General features: G+C 46.5%; 2 long non-coding RNA genes across 4 annotated transcripts in view; one reads left to right on the top strand and one right to left on the bottom strand.

The window, feature by feature from the left end:
* LOC132251122 (uncharacterized) overlaps positions 1 to 4,524 on the bottom strand; it is a 138,277-nt gene extending 133,753 nt beyond the window's left edge. For all 3 annotated transcript variants that reach the window (XR_009462936.1, XR_009462934.1, XR_009462935.1), the window contains exons 1-2: positions 4,381 to 4,524; positions 4,002 to 4,149 (exon numbers count right to left, since the gene is read on the bottom strand). This is a non-coding gene — a long non-coding RNA (uncharacterized LOC132251122). The remainder of the gene's footprint in view (positions 1 to 4,001; positions 4,150 to 4,380) is intronic.
* A 56-nt stretch (positions 4,525 to 4,580) lies between these two features.
* LOC132251123 (uncharacterized) overlaps positions 4,581 to 23,739 on the top strand; it is a 122,210-nt gene continuing 103,051 nt past the window's right edge. The window contains exons 1-2 of the long non-coding RNA XR_009462937.1: positions 4,581 to 4,874; positions 11,226 to 11,299. This is a non-coding gene — a long non-coding RNA (uncharacterized LOC132251123). The remainder of the gene's footprint in view (positions 4,875 to 11,225; positions 11,300 to 23,739) is intronic.

Raw genomic sequence — 23,739 nt, 5'->3', positions numbered from 1 at the left:
TATGGGTTAGGTGGACCTTTTTCTCACCCCCAGCAATCACTGGTCTCAGGGCACAATTCACTTCCTGCCCCTTGGACAGGGGGCCGGACTTGATTTTCTGAGGTCCCTTTCAGCTCTAATGTCTATGAAATCTAATGGGAGCCTGAAAGCACAGGCAACATTATTGTTTTGCCAAGGTCAAGGTAGGCAGGCCATGCCCACTCTTTTCAGGAGCACAGAGGGGTGAAAGTCTCCTGGGCAAGAGTCAGGAGGAACCCCAAGAATGGCAAGAAGGGAATTTGGAGGGACAAAATCTGTGTATTCAGTCCTATCCTCCCTCTGTTAGTATAAGGACTGCAGGAAAGGGGAAGCAAGGCAAAATCCATTGCATGCAGCCTGCATTAAACAGGGACTGGGGCTACAATAATACAAGCGACTCCAGACCCACTCTGCTCGAAGGCGGCTGGATTTCTGCTGCATTAAATTCATCGGTGAGCAGCCGAGTCTCTCCAGGAGCTCCAGAAGTCATCACTCACATGTTCCAACAGCTCTAGTGGTAAACACCTGTCTCACATCAGGGAATATTTCTAGGAGACGCCAGTTCCTAAATCCCTCCTTGTTAAAATTTACTGCATGAGAGATTTGTCACTGCATAATAAAGAAGACTTGTTGTAGGAACAGTTTGTCAGCTTTTAACTCTACTACTCTTAGTGTCTCGGACTCCCAAGCTTGTCATCTCATATAATGGAGCTGTTTAATGAGATGTCAGACGCAAGCAGCCCATTTCTCTGCCAAGGTTATCATCAGGGCTCCAGGAATCCACCAGCCTGCCCTTCCTGACTTGCTTTAAACATTTATCAGGTTTCCCTTCCACAACAACTCCTTCCTTGCAGCTATGGTTTTGCTTCTCAAATTTTAAAAGGAGAAGGGGGACTGGGGATACCTTAAGATGAGCACGCCTGTTGCCGAAGAAAGCCAAGAGGACATGAAACGCAGTAGGTCTGAATGGGTGTTTATTTTCCCCCCCTCCCTGCATCCAAGCTAGAGTTTGGCTGCCTTCCTTAATAGATTTAATCAAGGTTTCTCATTCATCTGCTGCCAATTTAGTTTAAATGAAGGTGAAAGAGTTCAGGAAATCTGCCTGTGAAGATTTCCTTAGGCCCATGATGCATTTTAAGGGTCCTGTGCTTGTGAACATTATTTGTTTTACTGCAGTGTTTAAAGGCTCCATCGTACATACAGATAAGAGAGAAGTCCTGTTTCTCAGAGCTTGAAGCATATATATATATATTATATTAGTCAGTACAGACAAACAAGATGGGGGGGAATAATCCTGAGACAAAGCACCTTATCACTTAAAGCCTACTGCATGGCTTGGGTTTTTCAGAGCCACTTCATACATTTGAGTGCTACTAGCAGGAATAGTCACTAAAAGCAAAGTGCTCAAGATACTCACTAAAACCAAATCATGTCAGATCATCAGTTCTGCTGAAACAGGATCTGCAATTATTTGCCTCAGCTACCCAATCAGGGAAATGAGAGCAAGACCACTGCAGTCATACATCCTGACCCCCCTGACAAACACAGGCTGGGTGACCAGCTGACGCAGCATAGGTTTTGAAGGACAAGCAATATATTCTTACGTCCTGTTCAGGATTCAGTCACAGACTGAGAATTTTGACCCTGATTTTAAGAGCTGGCATGGGACTGAAGTGACAGACAGGCCTTGCAGAGGCTCTGGGTGTACAGATGCAAAGATTCCAAAAATTGTACCAATTCAGACAAATGAGACAAAAAGCACCCATCGTCTATGCCTCTGTTTTGGCCCCGTCCTATGAATGTGCATTAGCCCAAAGACAGCCCCACCAAGAGTACATTGATTGCACAAAGCACTCAGTACAGGCTGCTCTACAGATGCCATTTCTCAGGTTATGGAGCAATTGTGAAAGCACTCAGTACGGGCAGCTCCATTTACATGCTTGCCAGCCCAAGAAGCAATGGCTGCAGGACACTGATGGTAGCTGGTACAAATCCCCCTCCTCCGACTCAACACAAAAAGCACCCCTCTTCTATGCCTCTGCTTTGGCTCCATGCTACAAGCGTGCATTAGCCCAAAGAGCCCCACCAAGAGTACATTGATTCAAAAACCACCAGCCTTCAAAAGGATGCTTCTTGTAACAAGCTTATATAACCTTGAGAGACTGTTTTGAGCTAATATTACTTCCCGAGACTAGAGGACACGGGGTTTCTTGGACTCCGAAGTGCTGCTAACAGCGCTTCCAGGTTAACAGTGCAAATGACCTTGGTGTGGTGCTAAACCATCTCAGCTCATGCAGAAAGAGGCAGCAGAAGGCAAACCAGACTCAATAATCCTTGCTCCGAAGCATTTCCAATTTAGCACGTGATGCAGGACCCAATCACACCACCCGAGGCCATTTCCAAACAGCAGTAAAGTGTTGGAACAGGGCTGTCTGACTGGCAACCCACAAACTCCTGTCTAGCTGCCGCCCTTCCTCGCCAGCCCCCAAAGTTGCTCCTGCCCCAGTGGCCAGGAAAGGGCTGAAGTGCTTGAGCAACACAGAAGAGAATGCAGCTGGGCTATGCACGCTGCAGATGGGTGGTGTGCGCAGCCAGGAGGGGGAAAGGGGGACAGTGGCAGGGAGCCAGGCTGCCTGCCTGGCTCGGGGTAGGGGGCACTGCCTGTGCTGTGCATGCAGCAGTGGGAACAGTGCTAGGCAGCCCGTTGTGGGAGAGAACCAGGGGGGCAACCACCCACCCATGTAGCACATTGGCCCAGGCCTGTGAAGCATGCAGCCCTGGTGGCTACCCAGAAGCTGGATGGCCCTGCTTTAGGAAAACATAAAATATATATAAAATTTTATTTTATTTTTTTCTACTAACCCAATATAGCAATAAGCATTTGTTTGACTAGGGACAGGCTCAAGGCACTGAATTCAAGTCCACATTTAGATCCCAAACCAAGCCTGACCGTCAACTGAAGGTATTTGCTCCTGGGTCTTGCTTCCAACCTTGGTCATCCCCAACTTCAACTAAAGTAATGCCCATTGTATTTCAACTGCATCACACTCAATGCAAGGCTCAGGATCAAGTCCATCATCCTTCCCCAAACAGACACGTTTGATTAAGCCAGTCTCACTTAGGGGCTCCATCAGAAACTCATTTCTATAAGCATTTCCTGTAACATCTTGCATATAACTGATGCACTAATCTGGCATAAGAATCTGCCCCACTTCCTCCATTTTCACATAATCCAGCAAATTAGTTCACCAGCCCATATCAACCAGCTCCTTCCATCTAGAGCATTTATGTCTCTTTTCCAAAAGATGCACATATGGCTCGTTATCAGAGAAGAACAACTTGATGATGAGCCTGGCCTTACAATGCTCCTTGGGTCTCTCCCTCAAACCTGCAGCTACCCATGTCATCAACCATTTCACCCATTTACTGCAGCTAATTTGGCATCTCCTAGGAGCTTCTCTTGCAGCATTCACTCTCAGGTAAGGTGCATGCTTGGTTTCATAAGCACCAGATAATTTTCCTAGCCATCGCCTGGTCCTTGTCCTGACAGCACCTCCTGGAAAGCCACCAATCAATCACAGGTGGGGTTAACCCCTGGCAGCTAGCCCAGCAAAAGCAATAAAGGGGAACAGACAGGCTAACTCAAAACATAGGGTATAGTTTCCTAAATCCCTACACTTTACTCACTCATTCGCACAAGTGCAAAGTTTGGTGCCCTTCCAGCAGCAGCATTCATCTTTTGGGGACCCCAGGACAAAGGTTTAATTTCAGGCCCCTACATTTTGCTATTTCTTATAGTACCACAAATCCCCAAAGTAATGCAGTGTAATAGGGGCCTCACCTGCTTGAGCCCCTTGCAGTAAAACAATTCTTTGTAAACTACCCAATAATGTTAGGACAGTGCAAAAGAGGTCCCCAAGCTACAGACTAGTGACAAAGAGCAATCTTCTTAACCCCACAAGTTCAAAACTCCCCAGACTCACCTTCAACTACTAAAAAGAAAAAAAAAAAAGAAAAAATAGTACACCGTAGCTCTGTGGTCTGGTTTTCAATATTTGAACTCCTTTTGCCCAGTCCCAGGCTGCCAAATCTCCCCCCAAAATAGGGTATGCATAATTTTGACCTCTACTTCTGCAGAGAGAGAGAGAAAAATCAGAGAAAATAATTCTCCTAATGGCACAAAGCTTCTATCTGCTCCCCAAGCCCCTAACTTCTATTTAATAGTACATCCCCTACTGAACCTGGTCTCCTTTCATCCCCCTCAAGCACTTCAGCTCTTACATCACCCCAGCAAATAATTATATGCCTCCCCATCACACACCACAATTTTACACCGGCCTGAACCTCACACCTGCTTCTTACCCCTCAACGTACTTCTCCTTCTCCAGCAGCTCTAGAGTTTCTTCAGTTCCTTTCTTTTTAACAACAGAAGTGGGGTTGAAATAGAGACCTCCCCCTTTTTTGCAGGCTTGTGTTAGGGTTGTATGTAGCTTCTCACCTCCTAATTGCCCTTCCCAGGCCAGGTGATGCACAGGTGGAAGAAATTAAGTGCTGGTTAGCTTAATCTTCACAGTCACCTTGAGTGGACAAGGAAATATTCAGACCTGGAAGTTAAGTCCTTCCTATTCCCCTCCAAGGTGTATAGTATTATCTACTCATATTCTTTTCTTAGGGGAAGGATGTAAGGTCTCTGCTTTCTGCAGCAGCTAATGGCAGCGATCTTTTTTTAGAAAAGGTTAAAAGCTGCATGTGCCTGAAATTTCTCCTTTCACAAAATCTTGTGCCACCAGGGCCCAAATTATCCCTGTGGCCATGATTTAATAGAGAGCTGCCCTGCTTGGAGCCTGAGGAACAGAGTAAGTAACATTTTGGGGAATGACCTACTATGGGTGTGGGAGCAGAGGGTGGTAAATGCAAGCCTGGAGGTGTTTGTATAGCTGAGCTCCTGCACGTTCCCTGGTCTTTGCAGCATGTTCATTAAAGTCCTGTCTTGTAGCTTTGCCTGGGTGCTAGCTGGATTATTGCTAATGAATCAAGCTGGCTCTTCTGCTATTCAGACAGCTCTATTTCATACCCTTAATTCTGGACTTGCCTGAAATTATCCCACATGCTTGAAGCTCTAGGAATAGATTCATTTTATGAATCAGAAACGCCACAAAAGAAGGTGGGGGTGGTATAAATGTATTAAAATCAAACATAAAACTTAGTTAATAAAATGTTATTTACGTGGGTACTTAACTGGCTTTCTTTGCCAGCGCTTCTGAGCATCTCGCCATCATTAATGAATTTAGTTTCTAAAAGATTCATGGAGTTTAAGGGCAGAAGAGGCCATTATATTAACTGCTACGACCTCTGGAATACCACAGGCCATTAAAATTCACCCAGTTACCACTGCAGTGAGCCCAATAACTTGTGTTTGACTTAAAGCATCGCTTATGTTGAACTAAAAATATCTAGCGGAAAGGCATCCAGTTTTGATGTGAAGACATCAACACAAGGAGAATCTACCATTTCCCTTGGTAATTTGTTCCAGTGGTTAATCGCCCTTGCTGAAGAAATTTGTGTCTAAGCTCTCATTTGAATGTGTCTGGCTTCAGCTTCCAGCCATCGGTTCTCGTTATGCGTTCCTCTGGTAGACTAAAAAGCCATTTATTGCTGGGTATTTTCTCCCTGTGAAGGTGCTTATGCACTGTAATCAGGTTGCTTCTCAGTCTCTTTTTCTGATGAGCTAATTTTCTCACTGTCGGGCACTTTCTCCAGCCCTCAAATCATTTTTGTGGCTCTCTTCTGTGCCCCGTTCAATCTTGCAACAACCTGCTCAAATGGGGACACCAGAACTGGAGCCAATGTTCCTTGATCCATCTCATCTACACAGAAGGACGATGCTCGCCTTATTCCTATGCACTCTGTCCCTGCTTGCACGTCCATGGGTTGGGTACCACAATGTTCTTGTTTGCTTGCTCTGTCCCTTGTGATAGTCACCATTTCCTAGGTATGGCCTGCGTTCCTTGATATAAAGCATTTGTTGAGCTAAAAATCTATCTAGCAGAAGGGCATCCAGTCCTGGGGGGGATGGACCCAATGATCTGCAAAATCCCTTCCAGCCCCTAACAATCTATGAATTGGCTGCATTGCATTGCATTCATTGCATTGCATTGCATTTAAATGAGCTCTGGTTACCTCCCAACCCAGATTTGCTTTTAATGACTGCCCCATCATTGTTATCAGTCATTTGCAAACAGTGCATTTGTCTTTACTTCAAGATCATTGACAAAATTGTTAAGTAGTACTGGGCTTCATATTGACCACCCCTGGAACTGCACTAGAAACCTCCTCAATTCAGTAATTCTTCTTCACTGGCCACTACTCTTTGAGAGATGCCCAGCTCTTATTCCATTTAACCCTAGCTCTCATGTTAGTGTTTAGTGATTATTTATTTATTTATTTTTAATTGGAGAATTGTACAGTACTGAATCGCACACTCTAAAAAAATCTAAGTCTAAGGGCAGAATCCTATTTCACTTTATGTATCCCAAATGGCAGCCTTCCAGCTGCATAACTTGCATTTTTGGCACTTGCATACTGTTTGTGAACCTGCTTCCCCTCACCGCTGCTGTACATGCTCACTTGGCTGTGCTCTGGCTAGGCAGGCACGTAGCTCTGTACATCTCATCAGCTCCGATTCACACTCGGGTATACTGTGGCCTGGTGAAAACCAGAAGTAGGAAGTCTGTCTTGCCATGGTTCTAGGTATCCCTTGTAATTAAGGAGTTTGAAGCTGTACCTCACTGAGTCTCCAGCACATGGTATTAACCTGTCTTCTTTCTTCATCTTGCCTTCCTTGCAGCTGTCTCCAGGAGGCAGAGGAGGCACTGCATCTTGCATTTCATATTAATTGGATGGAGAGCAGTGGGAGACTTCTTGCCCCTTTGGGAGCAAGGGCCACCCAGGAGCTGCTCCCTTTCAGTACAGCATCCATCTCTTGATTCACACCTTTTTTATAGTTTTTTTTTTGGGGGGGGGGGGGTTGCCTCCTGGAAGGGCATGTGTTGGGGGTGGCCAGCTTCAAAAACCAGCATTGGAAAGGTGATGGGATGATGCCTATTGACCATGGCACTATTGGGAAGTAAAAAAAATATGGCTTCAAATCCCTTATGGCAAGGGTGAGGGCTAGAACCAGGGCATCCCACTTTCTAGGCAAGTGCCCCAACCTCTCAGCTGTTTATGCTAATCCGTAAGAGGCACTTCTTCCTCCTGGTTTTCATCAGGCTAGAATTTCAGGACTCACTTATGCGAGAACCCCATACCTGATTGGCCAGAGCACAGCCTGAGCATGCCCAGTAGCTTGCGCGTCCACACTTCCCAAGGAATGGGGTCACAGACTGTGTAAGCGCCAAAAATGGCAGTTATGCATCTGGAAAACGATCATACTAAGCTCTTTTTATTTTTGTGTCTTAATGCAATCATTTATAAGGCCTGTCTTTAGACATAGAGGCTAGGGACAGAAGTTACACACAAACCAGTCTAAGTGATCAGAAGCTGGTTTAAACTTGTAACAGAACATTAGTTCAGGGCACGTAAACCAGTTTCAAAATGGCCAAAAGTGGTTTAAAACGCTCTTTGTTGAAGGTAGTATCAGACTTAAACCTGTTTGACCCAAATCAGTTATGGAACTTTTGTCCCAGACCCCTTCCTGGTTTAAGGGTCCTCCAGCATCCCAGCATGCTCTGCAGCCTGAGACTGAGCTGTGCTGTCTGCTCCAGACAGCAGGGCTGGCCCCGCCCCTCTGCTCTGTAGCTGGAGCAGGGGCGGGGCATGGCCAGACACCAGCCGGGCATGGCCCCCTAAGGCTAAGGGGGCAGGGAGGGGGTTTATTCACCCACAATGTGCAGGCGGCACAGCAGCAGTGATGGCTGCAGACACACAAGCCCCTGCAGCAAGTGGCTAAAAGGCTCCATGCCTGTCACTGCCTATGAGCCAGCCTGTGCAGCTGCAGGCACGATTAACGTGTCCTGTGTGGCCAGCCGGGCTGCCAAGGTGCCTATCCGCAGCTGCAGCAGTGTCACCTCCATGCCCCTGCCTGACCAGCCGCTGCCTGTGCATGCCAGGCCAGGCCAGGCCGTCGTGGAGTTGCGATCAGCTGGAAAGGGCCATTGCCCAGCCCACGCTGGCCCTGCAATCTGCCTGGCTTAGCTGGGACTGAGCAGGGCTGGCTGTGGATGCTGCTGAGGGTGGGCATGGAGGGGCTGGCTCAGGCCAGCGGGGGAAGCAGGGCCCTTCCCAGCCAGCTGCAGCTCCACAATGGCCTGGGCATGGGAAGCCAGGGGCGATCTGGCCACATAACTCCCACGGCCCCAGACTGAGCCGCAGCTGGCTGGGAAGAGTGGCCCTGTGGCCCAGCCCCACCATCTCTGCCCCTCACCTGGGGCTGTGGCTGGGGCTGAGGTGGGCTAGCCCATGGGCACTGCTGAGGATGGGCATGGAGGAACCAGGCTGTTCCCAGCCATCTGCAGCACAGATTGGGGATGTGGGAGCTGTGTACCCAGATTGCTCCTAGCTCTCCATGGCCAGGCCAGGCTGTCGGGGAGCCACTGCAGTGGGGAGGGGGCTGTCCATGCCCCAGCTCTTGCTGCTTGGTCCTGGCTGAGGTCTGGCCACACTCCTTTCCTCTTCCCCCCAGACCCCCATCCAAAAAGTCTGGTAAGGGCTGGGGTCCCCACAGGCCAGGGTGGGGGTTTAAACCCCTTCCCGATCATAGCTGGGCGTGCTGCAGCCTGGCCATGCCTGCCTCCTGCCCCAGCTCAGCTCCCCTCTGCCACTACCGACGGGAAGGCTCACTCTACCGTCCCTCTGGCTTCTGGTCTGAGCCACTGCAGGCATGTGCCTGCATTTCCAGAATTAATAGTGAATGTCTATTCACTTGCAAATCGGTGCAGTCTATGCAGGTTAAACTAACCTGCAAAGATTGAATCAATTCAGGCTCCGGCTTTTTGAATGCTGTACTTAGCCAGAGAGCCTTTTTGTTTTCTTTTACACGTTGTTGTTGTAATAATAATAATAGTATATATACTACAGAGAAAGTGCTAGCTCTCAGGTAATTGGGTCTATTGTAGCTGAGAGTCAAATGAGAATACATACCAATTACTGTCAAGCTTTATTCTATGCCAGTGTTCAAGTTAAACTCACTAGCACAAAAGCAGACAAAGGTGTGTTTAATGCCAGCTATAAAGAGAAAACAGAAACAAAAAAATAAAAACTTCCACGAAGCCTGACCCCGCTGGAGAGGCAATGGAAGCAGATTATTGTGCAAAGCACAGGGAAATTAAAAACAAACAGAAGCTGTTTGGTTACAGAAACCTAATTAAATTCCCATCGGTCTTAATATCAAACCCCTCAAGGTAGGAGGTTGTGTTTGCTGTGGAGTTAGGGAACATGTTTAGATGACGCCGAGGTTTACGGTTGCTAAAACCAACCAGCCAATGCTACATGAAGGTGAGGGCCTGGTTTAATTTACAACAGTTCCTATAAAGTAGCAGAGGTCCACCTGAAGGGGTGCTGATGCCTGTGGCTGTCTTTAATGCGCTGTATGTCGGCCAAGGAACTAACGCTCCCAACATTTACCATGTTCGGTATCAACAGCATCAAAACGGAACAACACTGTGCAAAGTCTCCCGAGTCCCTGTGGAATATACCTCCAGAGTGGAAATCTGGTCCAGAGCAGCTGTGCCACACCAGAAATTAGATGTAGTCTTTGGTGTTGGAGAAAATTGCTGCCCTGATCCTTTGCTGGGTTAAGTTTTATGTGTGTAAAGCAGCTACCGTTATGGGGCAGTACTCTCCAATGAGGGAAGTGGGAGGCTTACTCCCAGAACGAAAGGTAAATCTTCTGGTTAAAGTCTTGCCCTGCAACTTAGGGGTCCTGGATTCAAATCCCATCTCGGTCAGCACTGTACCTAGACTCTTGGTGGCCCTGGGCAACTTTTTAGTATTGGGAGGATCCCCCTTTGCCAGAGATAATGATGATAATAATAACCAAAAAATTACCATTTTTGGGCCCCAGGTGGCTGCCCAGTTCACCCATGGCTGTGTCTGGCCCTGATCTCAGCCACAGGTTCCCTCTGCTGTTGTGTAAATCAGGGGTGCTCCACATCTGTGGGCCAGATCCAGCCTGTCGGACTCCCCACCACCAAATTTCTAGACCTATGGGGGAGTAGAAGCAATTAACACTGCCACTGCTCCCTGGCTGGGCCCTGCCCCTTGCACCCAGATCAGGGACCCAGCTGGATCCTGTTCCACTCATCCTATTGGGCTCAATAACCAGATCTAGTCCATGAGCTGACCTGGCACTGCTCATAGAGCCCCCTGGGTGGGCACCACTTGTCTACATCACTTACCTGAAAACTGTTCCTCCAGTAAAATGGGGACAACAATATTTCCAGAACTAGCAACTAGGCAGTTTGTAGGCCTAGTTTCTTCTTGTCTTTTTAAACTGTAAATTCCTTGGGACAGGGACGGTGTCTTGCAGTAAATCTGCATTAATACACAAGGGCTAGATGTTACTTAAATCTTTGTGGTGGGGCACCTTTGGTGCCTGCCACTGACAGCTGTCCCCAGGAAAGATTTAAGTAACATCTAGCCCTTGTGTATTAATGAAGATTTACTGCAAGACGCAGTCCCCAGGAAATGCCTCACCAGTGCCTCCCCAGCAAAAGCTAAATATGGGGTGCTGAGAAGCCTCAGCCTCTGCCCTATGGGTGACCCTATGGAGGAGAAAGTCAAGGGGAACACACCCTAAATTAATATCGAATTTTGTATAATGGCAAAAGTGCGGCAGGAGAGGCAGGGTAGACTGTCCTAGACGGGGCAGGCCGATGTTGTGACCTGCCTGAAGACAGCCCCCGTTACACTTCTAAGGCAGCATGATGCAAATTTTATAACAATGAGATAAAGAAAACTCCTTCTGTTTCCCACTGGATGCAAGAACTACTTTAAAGTTACAGGGTAGAGAAAAGGAAGAGAGAATCTTCCTTCATAGTGCCTCTACTGCAAACAAGTTTTGCAGGAAATTATTTAATTAGCATATACAATTTAAGTGCATGGGCAGATGTGGCTGGCTTATCTATCTATCTAGACACTCACGCTCACTATTTAGAGGGGAAAAAGCATTTGAAGGATACAATAATAACAATGCTAATTTTCACTTACAGCTCTTTCTGCTGTGGCACTCAAAGTACTTCAAAAACATTAATGAATTAACCCTCACAACACCCCTGTGAAAAAGGTAAGTGATGTTATCCCCTTCTTGCATTATACACAGGCAGCTCTGCTTTGCTAAGAGGAAATGACTAGGCAAGATTTTTTTTTTTTATTATTATTATTATTATTATTATTATTATTATTATCTTTTTTTAAAGCCTACCTAGCTGTTAAGTGATGGATTTTCAGAGGAAAGTTCCAATCACTGAACAGGAGATGAAAAAGCAGACCCCAGTTCTGGCATGCTTTCCCATTCCTGTGTGGATCCCCTATAGCATAAGCAAGACTGCAAAGCTCCTGCGGTATTGTCAGATCCAAGCAACAAAAAACCCCCCGTTTTCTTCCTCTGCCACAAAACAAAAAACTTTAGAACTTGTATTTTGTCTGACGCAAACCAAGATTGTGATGTAACAGCATGACAGCAGGAGCCAGAGCTTTATGAAGAACATGCAACTATTGCAATGAAAAATCACCCTCCCTGGCTATACTGAATTGGATCTTCCTCCTTGAGAAGCTTATCCTCAGTGGAGTAGGTTTGGCATAACAGCCCTACCCCACCAATCTCATAGCCCATCCCACAGATGGCAAAGATGGGGGTGCGGGATAGACACAGCTATAACACACTGCACCCCATTTATTCTGGGTTACTGAGCAATAAAGAAGGTTCTTTGGGCTCGTTTCTCAGCTAGCAGGCTACAAAAGGGGTCGGACTCGATGATCTATTGAGGTCCCTTCCAACCCTAACATCTATGAATCTATGAAAAGAGAGAGGGCAGCATCCCACCTGGCTGTTTTTGACTTTCAAGCCTGAATGCCCAAGTACCCATTGACAGCCAGGGTCAGCTTTTGGCAGGGTTGAGAACTCGTGCTTCCAGAGCAGTAGCAGGACACCATAACAGCTCTGCTACCACATCCCTCTACCAGATAGTGGTAGTGCTCCACTGATAACCCCAAGCAAATGGAGATGTGTAGCATGAAATGTTTCCTTGAATCTCTGTAGCGCGTGCATTTTTTGGCTCTGAGTTCACAGATGCTCAGGCCAGAATTGCTTAGGAGTCTAGCTCCTGTTCCGGCACTTAAATGAAGTGGCCAGCCTTTTTTAAAGTACTCGGCACCCAACCTATCCTATATAGATCACTGTGTTCCCAAGGCAAATGCAGCCAGTCCATCTCAGTTACTTATTGTCTACCTAAGCCAGTGGTTGTCAGTCTTTTTGGACTCGGGGCATCCTTTGGGCATGCTTCTAGCTCACTCTTTTTTTACTACAAAAAATAACGGAGCAATTCTTCCTCTGCAAAGAACTCGGGCCACAATGAGTCAGAATGGTTTAAAATGGATTCCTGTCTGAAATCTCTGGGTTGATCTTGTGACTTGTGCTTGCACACCTAACAGTGCTAACACTGCATGGCAGCCCGCAGCACCCTTGAAAGGATCTCGAGGCACCCTAGGGCACTGTGGCACCCTGGCTGAGAATCACTTAGTTAAGTATTTGCCAGGCAGGTAGTTCCTGAGGCTAACATTAATCAATGAGGCTTATTAAGCATCTGTTTAATTTGATTCCTTTAAGCACATACCATGGAAGTCAATGGGAACTAAAGCTCTGCAATTATTTATGTTTTGTCAAATGGTGCCCACTTATACATGCATGGAAATTTGGAGGGTAAGGGTGGTGTACTTTTAGCTCTGGGTGGGTGAGAGAGCTGTCTAATTAGCACATCAATTGGAACTTTTTTGTCTGCAACTTTAGTTTCTTTCTTCCTTGCAGTCTTCTTTTATTTTCCTCCTGATCTCTACTTCAGATGTCTCCTTTCCTACCAACACCCAATATGTAATGCATCAGTAAAGACTAACAATGAGCGCTTCACTTTCACTTGTCAGCAGGGTACAGTAAACCTTCTAATTCGAGCTTATCCAGTTGGAAATGTAGGTAATTGATGTGAACTCAAAAAATATATAATTTGAGAGGGGGGCTCTCCCCCTCGTCTCCTTTCCACACAGCCTGCACCTCAGTCAATCATGCAGGCTTGGTTAATCTGCAGATCTATTATCACCTTCCATTGCCTGCATTTACTCGAGCAAAACTTCCACCAGGAAGGAGGTTATATGTGAACAAGGTGTAAATATATATGTATTTCAGTTTCTTGGTCGGCGCTGGTACCTGAAAATGAAATTGCGGTGAGGGGGAAACAAAAATATTCAATTATAATTGAGACTCTGCTTGGTTGAATGCTGGCTCTGCCTGCTTTTGGGGGTGATGGAAGGGCAAACGCACCTTCTGTTTTCATGCATATTCCTTTCCCTTCATGCACAGCTCCTTCATCTGACAAACAGAGCTGAGCGTCCATTGTGTGTGTGCATGTGTGTATGCATGCGTGCAAGGGCTTTAAGGAAGTTGCTGGCACCTTAGTCATGCTCATGTCATCCATGGGAGGAAAGAGGTAAGGATGGAGAAGGGGGCTGGGGGGAAGCATAGGACTTCAAAGGTTTGAGCAAAAAGGAGGCCTGAGAGCTGATTTCCATATAAAGTACAGTCACTAAAGGAAGACAAAAATCACACTGTGGCACAATTGGGCTTATATGGTTTTTGGACATCCCTCTCAGTCATAGCTCATTTTTTTTTTTCCTTATTATTATTCAGGCCTATTATGGCACTAATTGAGATTAGTGCCCTTCCTGCTAGGCACTACACAAACACGCAGGGAGGCGTACTCCCTGCTGCAAATGGTTTGTGATATAAATAGAGTCCTGAGTCCCCCTCCAGAGCTGTGTCTGGGAGATGATGCTGCGCTATGGAAGTGCAAAGCAGATCATTAAAAATAATTGGAGACAACATTGTTATTTATAGTATGGCAGAGCCTTCAGGTGTACCCAGGACCATGCTGCATTAGGTGTTGTGCAATCTTTACCTTGATGCAAGAGGAAAAGATTGAGGTCTGTCCAAGGCCATGGATACCCTAACATAACTAATTATACAATAAGGGCAATGAGAGTAAACCTCTGGAGCACTGAAATTCAACCTGCAGGAACCCAGCTGACCTACCCCTTCAAGGCCTTTCCATCTTTCATGGCGTTTTCCCAGCCTTCCCCAGAGCCCCTCTCAAAGCCAGCTAGACTTCTGCAGCGTGCCTTGAAAGTCGCCGAATTCAGGTTATTTCAGACCAAGGAGAAGGTCGAGTCTTGGACCCCTGATGGAGGCCCCAAGCTGCATGCTCATCTTTACAATAAAAAAGGACCCATCCAAAATGCCCCTGATGACCCTAGTGTGCGACAAAGATAAAGTTGATCCCTTGGACAGGGTGAGTTGTCCTATTTGGACATGGCGTCTTGCCTAACATCAGGCAGGAAGCCTGTGGCAGAGTTGGAAATGAAACCCAGATCTCTTGTACCCCAGACTGGAACACAAATCACGGGCATATCCTTCTCCTCCCAAAACAGCTAAAATCTACTACCTGAGACCAGCAAATCTTTCCTCTTTCTTTTTACCCCCTGTGCTCATACCCGTGCATGTCATCTCCCCTCTGTCCTTGGAGGACAATGGCAGGATAAGCATACAGGCTTTCCACCCTGTCCCTTCCTTAGAGCTCACCCAGCAGCCTGCAAAAGGAGCACCGGCTTGGTATGGTTTGAGCAAGGGCAAGGCTGCTTTCTTTCTGCTCCCCGTTCGATTCACCCGACAGAAAACAACCCAAGGTGCGTGCACACCAGTGGCGGGGAGAGGGCAGGAGAGATCTCGCAGAAGCCAATCAAAAGCAGTATCAGTCTCAAGCTGACACATGCATCCATTATTCACGCAGGCTTTGATTCTGAGTTCAGTGCCAAAATGTAGCAATGTCTGTGCCTCCTAAGTAGGCCATAATCTCCAAAGCTCAATGATTGAAGGTTTTTGTAATCCTAATATCTACAATGCTTTGTACTTTCTAAACTGTGCAGAAAGCAGCCACTTGGTTATCAATCTCCCCTATCCAGGCACATTCTCTGTCTCTCTCATCCTTTCCCTGCATTTCTCTCTCAGGCTGTCTCCTGGCCTGATTCACGGCCGCAATAGCGCACTTAAAACACATGCCTAATTTCATGTAAAGCACATGCTTTCCTGCAGTAGGGCATGTGCCCCTTTCCATGAACCTGGCTCCCTCATGCTTGGCTCCTTGGAGAGCAATCAAATGAGCAATAGATCACGCCCACTTTGCACAGGTGTGCAGCCACGGGCACAGGGACGAATTGATTCTCCACTCTCCTACATTAATTTTGCATGGCTTATGCTTGCCGTTAACCCAGTTGGAGAGCTCCTTCTGCGTGGGAGAAATCTCTGCTGGCGGAAAGTTGGAAAACAACTTAACCATCTCATGTGCCAGCTGCAACCACTGGCACAAGGGAGGTAGTGGGGTGGAAAGCAGCATGCTGGGAACAGAGAGGGATTGCTGGATCTGTGCTCCATGTACCTTCTCCTCTCCTCCTCCTCCTAGCTCCAACACTAGAACTGCCACTTGGAGGTAGCTTATTGCTGGTCTAAGTCCCAACAGCACTGGGAACCAATGATTGGGGAGCTGTATTTGGGCCTTTGCCACATCTCTAGTGCACAAGGGGCCACTAGGTGCAGGGCAGTGGAGAATCAAGCAGAGGATCTTTCTGAATCTTTGGCCTTGTGCATGCTGAGCATTTGCTATGAGTCCACCTGCCAGCACTGCTACACTAGCCTGATCCCACAGTGAGCACAAGAACTGCTGTTTACTGGGTCAGATCACACTGCCATTTACTGGGTCAGATCACACGTCATACTCTTGCCCAGTATTGTGTGTCTCACAGGGGCAGAGAGTATTGAAAGGGAGAGTGGATGCGGCATGGAGACAGACAACCGTTCTCTTTGCACCTCTGCAGCTTTCTCCTGCGTAACAGCGGACCGCGGCAATGACTGCATGCACCATCTACACCAGGGCTGAGTCTGGGCTGCAGCTCTTGAGGGTGGATCACAGGGCTCACAGTCATGAATAGCTTTATGACACCTACACATACCGTACTACCCCGAGCGAGAGGAACTGAGAATTGTCTGGTGCTGAGCTTGCACACAGGAATAGGTGCTCTTGGTTACGGGTGCTGGTACCCAGGAAAGGTAGCCTTGTGACTAACACGTATGACATGGGAATCGCATGTTTTGGTAGGTAACCACCCCTGTGGTCTCACTAGGACCAGACAGTAACGCTTCAAATCAGATAAGTTGCAAAACAGTTGAGCTGAGCACTTGGTAGTGATTTTTAGGTGGGGCAGCTCACTTAAAAGAGGGAATGCTCAGGCATGTTCTGAAACTCTAGTCCTATCAAGGCATCCAAAGTACTCTAGACCAGCGGTGCTCAACCTCTGGCCCATGGGCTGAATCTGGCTCACAGAGCTGTGTCATCCAGCCCAGAGGGCTCTCCTCACAGGTCTGGAGCTGCGGCAGTTAACATTGCTACCATTCTGGATCCATGGGGTGTCCCCAGGATGGATGATGCAGTCCCAAAAGAGGGCTGGGCTGGTGGAAAGAGTTGCACCCTGGCCAGATCTGTCACATAGGGCTGGACTGTTGTGTAAGGTCATGCTGGATCTGGCACATGAGGCTTTACCACAGCTGGATCCAGCGCCTGGGGCTGGATTGGTGCATGGGGTCACACCCACAGATCAACCCCATGCACTGACCCCACGCTGGGTTAGGCCCATGGACTACCCCTGCCATGGGATCTGGCCCACAGACCACATATCTGGCTCATGGGGCTTCATGGTTGAGTACTGCTGCTCTAGACTCTGCCTGCGATGCTGTCCTTTCCTGTAAAACCCTATCCCTTGGTAGGAAGTGGCTCATGAAAGAGCATGCATGTTGAAAGCTCTCTTTTTTTCTTTTTTCTTTTTTTTTTTTTTGTAAGAGAATGGAATACAAAATAGGAAAAAAGGTAGGGGTGGGGAGGAGCAGACAGCAGCTGCAAGATGTCAGCTCTGCTGTATATCACCAAAACCCAAAGCCCTAATGGAAGCTGACAAGAAAAGATGTAATGAGTTTGACAACCGGTGTTTGAAAAAGATAAGTTATGTCAATTGGCCTTACAGTTCTAGGAACATGGATGGGTGAAAGGAGGAGTAGGGACAGGAAAAACGATGTTAAGAAGTGCAGAGTGTCATGCTTACAGTGTCAGCGACTGCAGTCATTACTGACATGAAGATGAAGAGCTATCCTGAATATGGGGAGGGGACAGGTGGCTCAGCAGAGCTCAGAACTGCCTACAGGCAGTTCAGTTTGGTCAAGTTTTATCGTGATGTGTTACCTTCTATTATTATCAGCACATATACCGAAAATGCTGATGGAGCCTCCTGACTGTGGTAGAAGCTGCAGTCAGGTGTAAGAAGGGTAGGCAAAATGTAGAATATACAAAATAAACCATGACTATGCTCAGTCACATTTGAATCCAGACCCTTTGGTGTTAAACACCTACTTATTAAAAGCAAAGCAGAAAGTTTCCAGTAAGTATGCAGTAGGAATGTACCTTAGTCATCTTAGAGAGAGATATATGATGTGGGGCCAGTCCACGGACTGGTTCGTTCATGGGGTCATTGTGTGGGCTTGGGCCCCTTAGGCCCTGTGCCATGACAATCAGTCCTGCACACCCCATCTACATGCAGAGCTATGCTATCCAGCCTGCCTTGTTCCCCACAGGTCTGAAAATTTAGCAGCAGGGGAGCAACAATTTACGTGGCTACCAGATTTTTGGATTGGGGGAGCCCAGCAGTCCAGATGGCAACTCCACAGACTAGATGTGGCTTACAGGCCAGAGGTCAAGCACCCCTATCCTATAAAATTAAGCATGAGGCTTAACACTGACTTAATTAGGGGCTGGAACATGTCCTAAACCATTACATTTACACTTGCACACTTAGACTTATAGCAAGGAGATGTGCAAGGAGAGAGATTAACTGTAGGCAACCAAATGCTAATGGAATAATTAAGAAAGATGTAACCTAATAGAGAAAGACATGAGCTGGGATATATAATACACAATCGGAGGAAAGCAAGAGTCTGTCAAAGCCAGTGGATCCACTTAAATTTATTTGCAAATGTCTAGATAACTGTCTGTCTTCCACAATGTTCATTTGTCCCAACTAAATCTTATGAGGTTTGCCCACAATACCTACACTGACAGCGTATTTGTAATATTAATAGACTTCTTAATCTAGCAGAAAAAAGAAGCAGGATCAAACCTAATGCCTGGAAGATGAAGCAAAACACATTCAAACTGGAAAAATAAAGTATACATTTGAAGCAGTGAGGTATTTAATCACTGGAACGACTGCTCAAGTGATGGAGAGGATTCATTGTCACTGGGAGTTATTAAATCAAGCCTGACCATCTCTCTAAAAAAATCTACTCTAGTTCAGTGAGAAATTTTGGCCTTGATGTAGGTGAAATTCCTTGGCCTGTGCTATCTGAGCGGTCAGACTGGCTGATCATAATGGCTGCTTCTGGCCTGAGTACCCATGAATCACAACTAAAGGCTGATCTGCTGCCTCACAAAAGGATTTTCTTTGCCAAGGAAATGGCTTGTTTGAAACACTGGCAACAGAAATTAAATGTGAAGCTTTCTCCTCTGGAATTGGAGCATTCTAGCCCTGAAAAGAAACCAGCTTTGTACTTTTCTAGCCAAGGACGGCAATGACTTGAATCCATCCAAGATGGATGAAACCATCTTTTAAAACCAGGCTTGAGATGACAGTTCATAATGGTAGTGTAAGCACCTACTCAGCAGGACAGCTAGGCTGGTTCTCAGTGGTCCACATACAGGTCAAGAACACATTGCTGGGATTTTTCTGGCAACTTGCCATTGAACACAGTTGTAGTTACCCAAACTCCTTTCTGAACAAGGCTAAATTGACAGGAGTGGAAATAAATGTATAGTCCATTCCTATACAGTAGGCCAGTTCTCTGTGATGTGTTCTTCACAGCTTTTGGTGATAATGATTCCTAAATGTTTGTGTAATAGGTCGTTTCAGAGGAGAGAAGGCTTGGAAAGCAACTAGGGAAGACATCTTACTGGAAGGGGACTGGGCTTGAGGTACATATAAGCCTAGGGCCTGAAGTAGGTAGGCAGTCTTATCCTGGCAAGGAAGGAGTCTTATCCTGGCAGGGAAGGAGCTCCTGAACAGGTGGCTGGGGAGTGACTCTGGCTCACACCAAGTATGTCTGTGGGTTATGCAGCCTTAGGGCTGGGGAACATCTGGTGGTTTGTGGAAGGGACTAAGGGAAAGTAAGAAGGTCCCAGCTGGCCTATGGAGAGAAGGGCCCAGAGAGAGAGCAGGGGCTAGAGGGCTTGGAAAGGAAGCAGAGGGCCAGAGGACTCAGGGACCAGATAGGGCCAGGGGCCCATAGATCTCACTGTCCTTGGAGTAGATCCAGGGCTCAGGAAGGGCTGACGGCCAAGAAGGGCCACAGAGAGATTGGCAAGCCTGGAGCGTCCATAGGTCTCAACTGGCCTAAGACTAGGGCCAGGGTCTAGGGAGAAAGGCTGAAGGCCAGGAGGGCCACAGCCAGAGACCAGGGGGAAGGGAGGTGCAGAGTATCCATAGCCCAGAGAGGGGATAATGTAAGGACGAAAAGAGCCAGTAGCCTATAGGGAGGGGCAGTTATGATTTGATGAATGTGTGTGACATCTTCAAGGTATAGGTGTGGGTACTGGGGAGGACAGAGCTCATGTAATTAGCCCTTAAGGCAATGAGCATGGACACCTGGGTTCGTGAATATAAGATCAGGCTTGGGGAGCCCTGGGGCAGCCTTTCTCTTTTTAAAAGATAAATACATTAAGGCATGGCAGGAGAGGGGAAGAGGAGATTGCCCCAAAAAGAGCGATGTTGATAAGGGCTGAGGGGGCTCCCAGGGCATTGAGGCCACCCCTGGAGTGGGACCTCATTACAGATGGAAAGAAATATTTTGCATCTGTTATATGAAAGTTACCAGAGATGCAACTAACATAGATGCCTTTTGTCTCCATGCTGCTTACTGAGCAGACATGACTTTCAACAGGACAATTTTTGATCAGTCTTACAATAATGCAATCAAAACAGGTCAAAGTCTTCCTGGGCCCGGCAGCCCACGGGGCCAGTTTGGCTAAGGTACAACAGTATCTAGAGCCAATGGTACACAATGAAGTGATGTGGACAGCATCATGTCTAGTTGCTTTTGAGTCCCAACTCAATTGATGAAGTGTGGTACCCATTTACAGTTGGCTCAGCTGAGAGCACCTTTTCATGTGGATCTGAAGCCCCATTCTGGATCTCCATAAAGACACCTTAACCACGCTGCCACAGCAACGCAACAGTGGACCAAAGAAGTCCCTCCTGTCTAAATAAATCTATGCAAGTTGAATACAAGTAATATATCACCCCTGGTGCACTTGAATGATATTTGATTATATCTCAGACAGCAAAATCGGCAACAAAGTCACAAACCAATTTTGTAGTATAACAGCTGTACAACTTGTTTGCTGCTTTGGGATGATAGGTCACATAAGGATATGAGCAGGTTTTCTCTTGCACAGGATATTGTTGGGCATATTTTAGAGTGCTAATTTGAAAAAAAGGCTGCACAAGAAACTTTCTGCTACCTGGAGAGAACGATAGACTGGATATTGCTTCTTAAAGCAAGACAACTCATTTGATAGTCCGAGAAACCAGCCTCTCAAAAATATATAGCCTTGTTGAGAAACTTGGGAGTAATTGCTTTTCTACCTCAGCTCTGCAATATGGAACAGTGCACCAGCTCGGATAAATAAATAAAACACAGTTCAAATTCCACTCCCGCATTGTCAATAAAAACATATGACACTTCGACTAAGGATCAAGTCATTCTGGATGGAAGGCAGCATTTACGAAGGCACGATTGAGTTTGATTTAAGGGAGGAATAGGTTGGAAGCTATAAAGCTCAACACTAAAATGTCGTCGTCGTCGTCTTCTTTTATTTTCCTTAAAAAAGAAAGGTTTTTTTACAGGAGAAAAATGGACAAGATGAGTTGAAGCCAATTTCATAGCAGCCCAGGGAATTTTTCAAAGATGAGTGTTTCCATAAGCTAATTGGTGCCCATTATCATGAAATTAAAAGGCAAAGTCAGTGGAAGCAGTTCAGCTTAGTGTTCTTTTTATTATTCTTTTCTCCAAGAGCGATCTCAATTTTCTAATTCCACTGACCCAAGCAGGTCTATATGATATGCTATTGGGCAGTCCTTCAGTTGCTACTCCATACGCCTTGTCAGGGGAAGGTCATGTCACAAGAAGGTCCAAATTGCTTGCAGTGCTGGTGCTGACAGGTGAAAAGCATGAGCTTCTGATGAAAGATCCCACAAGTAGTCAACAATCCACTGTTAAAATGCACTCCCTGTCTCCTGTGAGAGACTGGGGAGAATAAAATCCTCACTGGGAGGTGACACTTGTTAGTTTTGTGCCTTGTAGCTTCCCAAACCAATTTACTGCAGCCAGCCTCCAGAAATGCAGTGTCAAGTCCCAGTAGACTGGATCCCAGAAGACGTCCTCCAGGACTTATTCAGGCAAGTGGGGGATTTGGCCCCTCTAGGATTGGTTTGCTAAGACAATGATCTAGTGAGATGCCAGGAAGTTGTCTCAGATAGGAGCTGTGTCTTCCAATTTGTTTCTACAGCTGGAGCCCCAATTCTGCTTGTATAGACCTTGGCACAGAGGGATTCTGGTGCCTCACTGGGCCTCTAGGCAGTGCCATAACACAATTAAATAATTTGTCACAGTCCAGTTTCCCCTGATAGAGGAAGCAATGATAGATGCCAGAAGAGAGTGGTTTCTTTATTTACAATATACACATGTACCATTTACGCTCAGCACATAAATTCTGCTGGTCTTCAGCAGAGGTGGCCTTAATTGCATCTAGAAAATGCTAGTCACCCCATTTTGGTTGCTGCTGTCCCACCAATCTCAATAACTGCCTTCACCATGGATCCCCCAGCGCCAAACACCTTAAAAGAGTCCACGTCCTTTCGAAACACCTTGTCACCGACTCCTACCCAAACCCTCATCTCTTTAGCTAGGAGAAGTCTGGCCCAAAGCTTCTGCTACTATTAATTACAGATTGACTCTGCCTCTTCTGCCTGCAGCAGCCATATAGATAATTTATTGAATGCAGTATTTAGGAAGTTGACTTTACACCTACTCCTCAGAAAGTTCAGCCTTTAATTTTACAGGTTGGTTGAAAGCACTCAAACCTCTCAAAGGAAGAACTAGGAGGGAAACACGTTTCTTTAGTGAGATTTTTTGGTTCAATAACACCGAAGAATTTGAAAATGACCAAAAAGAAAAATATTGGCCATTTTCATACAAGACACTCAATGCTACAATGTATCATGGCTGTCAAGAACGCACTGAGACTCCAAAAAGGGTAAGAAGGAGGAAGGAGCTTTCCTTTAGCTTGGGTGGTATAGGCATATGTTACAATACTGGAAGATTAATAGATACAAAAAGCCAGAAAGACAATTATGGTGATGGACCCTGACAGCCCATACACTGCAGGCAATAGCATTTCATTTAGTCGTACCTGAGTTTCATTATGTGTGATGGCAACAGCATCTCTATGTGAATGCGGTCACGATTCATTACACTTGTGCATTTGATCCAGGCACCTAATTCCTATACGCCCCTTTTGAAGAGCCCAGTGTCCGCTTCTGGAAAGCGCAGAACAGGACCATTAGTGGTTTCCAAGTTTGGGACAGGAACAACACGTCTAACACACCTGCAGTTGGTCAGCAGCGCCCGCCCCCCCAACCTCTCCCACCCCCATATCATTACAAATCACACAAATCCAAGGGCCTATATTTTTTTCTAAAGGCTGATGTTTCGTTCCATGCAAAACCAAAGCCATAAGGAATACGGACACACAACAGCTGTTTATTTACAGTACAGCCCTGCAGTGGGTTGGCACCTCTTGCAAACACTGTCAAAGAGAACAATTTGTTACTCATCTGTAAGAATCCCAAGGAAGCCTTGTTGGCTGAAACATAACTTCTTTCCTTTACGATCTGCGGTAGGGGAAGGGAAATAAATCAGCTCCCGTAGATAGTTCCCTTTTATTGTTGCTATCACTAAAGGGGTGTGCAGGGAATTGCATGACACAATTAAGTGCATTAAGGGAGAGTTTTATACCTCTGCTGTCCAGCATCAAGTATTGGTCGCTGGATACCAAGCTAAATGGGCCAGTGGTCTATTCTGGGGATTGCAGCTCCTGTGGGAAGGCAGTTCATTACCGAATTCTCATTAGCAGTGATAGACAAGTCTCTGAAATACTCCTGACTGGCAATTATAAGGGAGACCAGTCATTCCCCGTTTAAGTCTCCCACGCAGAGCTTTGTGTTCACTTGTTGTTCATGGTTGTAAATTATTAACATCATAAACGCTGAATCATAAGGCTGAAGTTAAAAGAAAGGATTCCTGCTTTG

The sequence above is a fragment of the Alligator mississippiensis genome, chromosome 6 (genome assembly GCF_030867095.1).
Source record: "Alligator mississippiensis isolate rAllMis1 chromosome 6, rAllMis1, whole genome shotgun sequence".
NCBI classification, from domain to species: Eukaryota; Metazoa; Chordata; order Crocodylia; family Alligatoridae; genus Alligator; species Alligator mississippiensis.
Note: the sequence above shows the minus strand (reverse complement) of the source record. Positions and strands in the feature narration are given on the sequence as shown.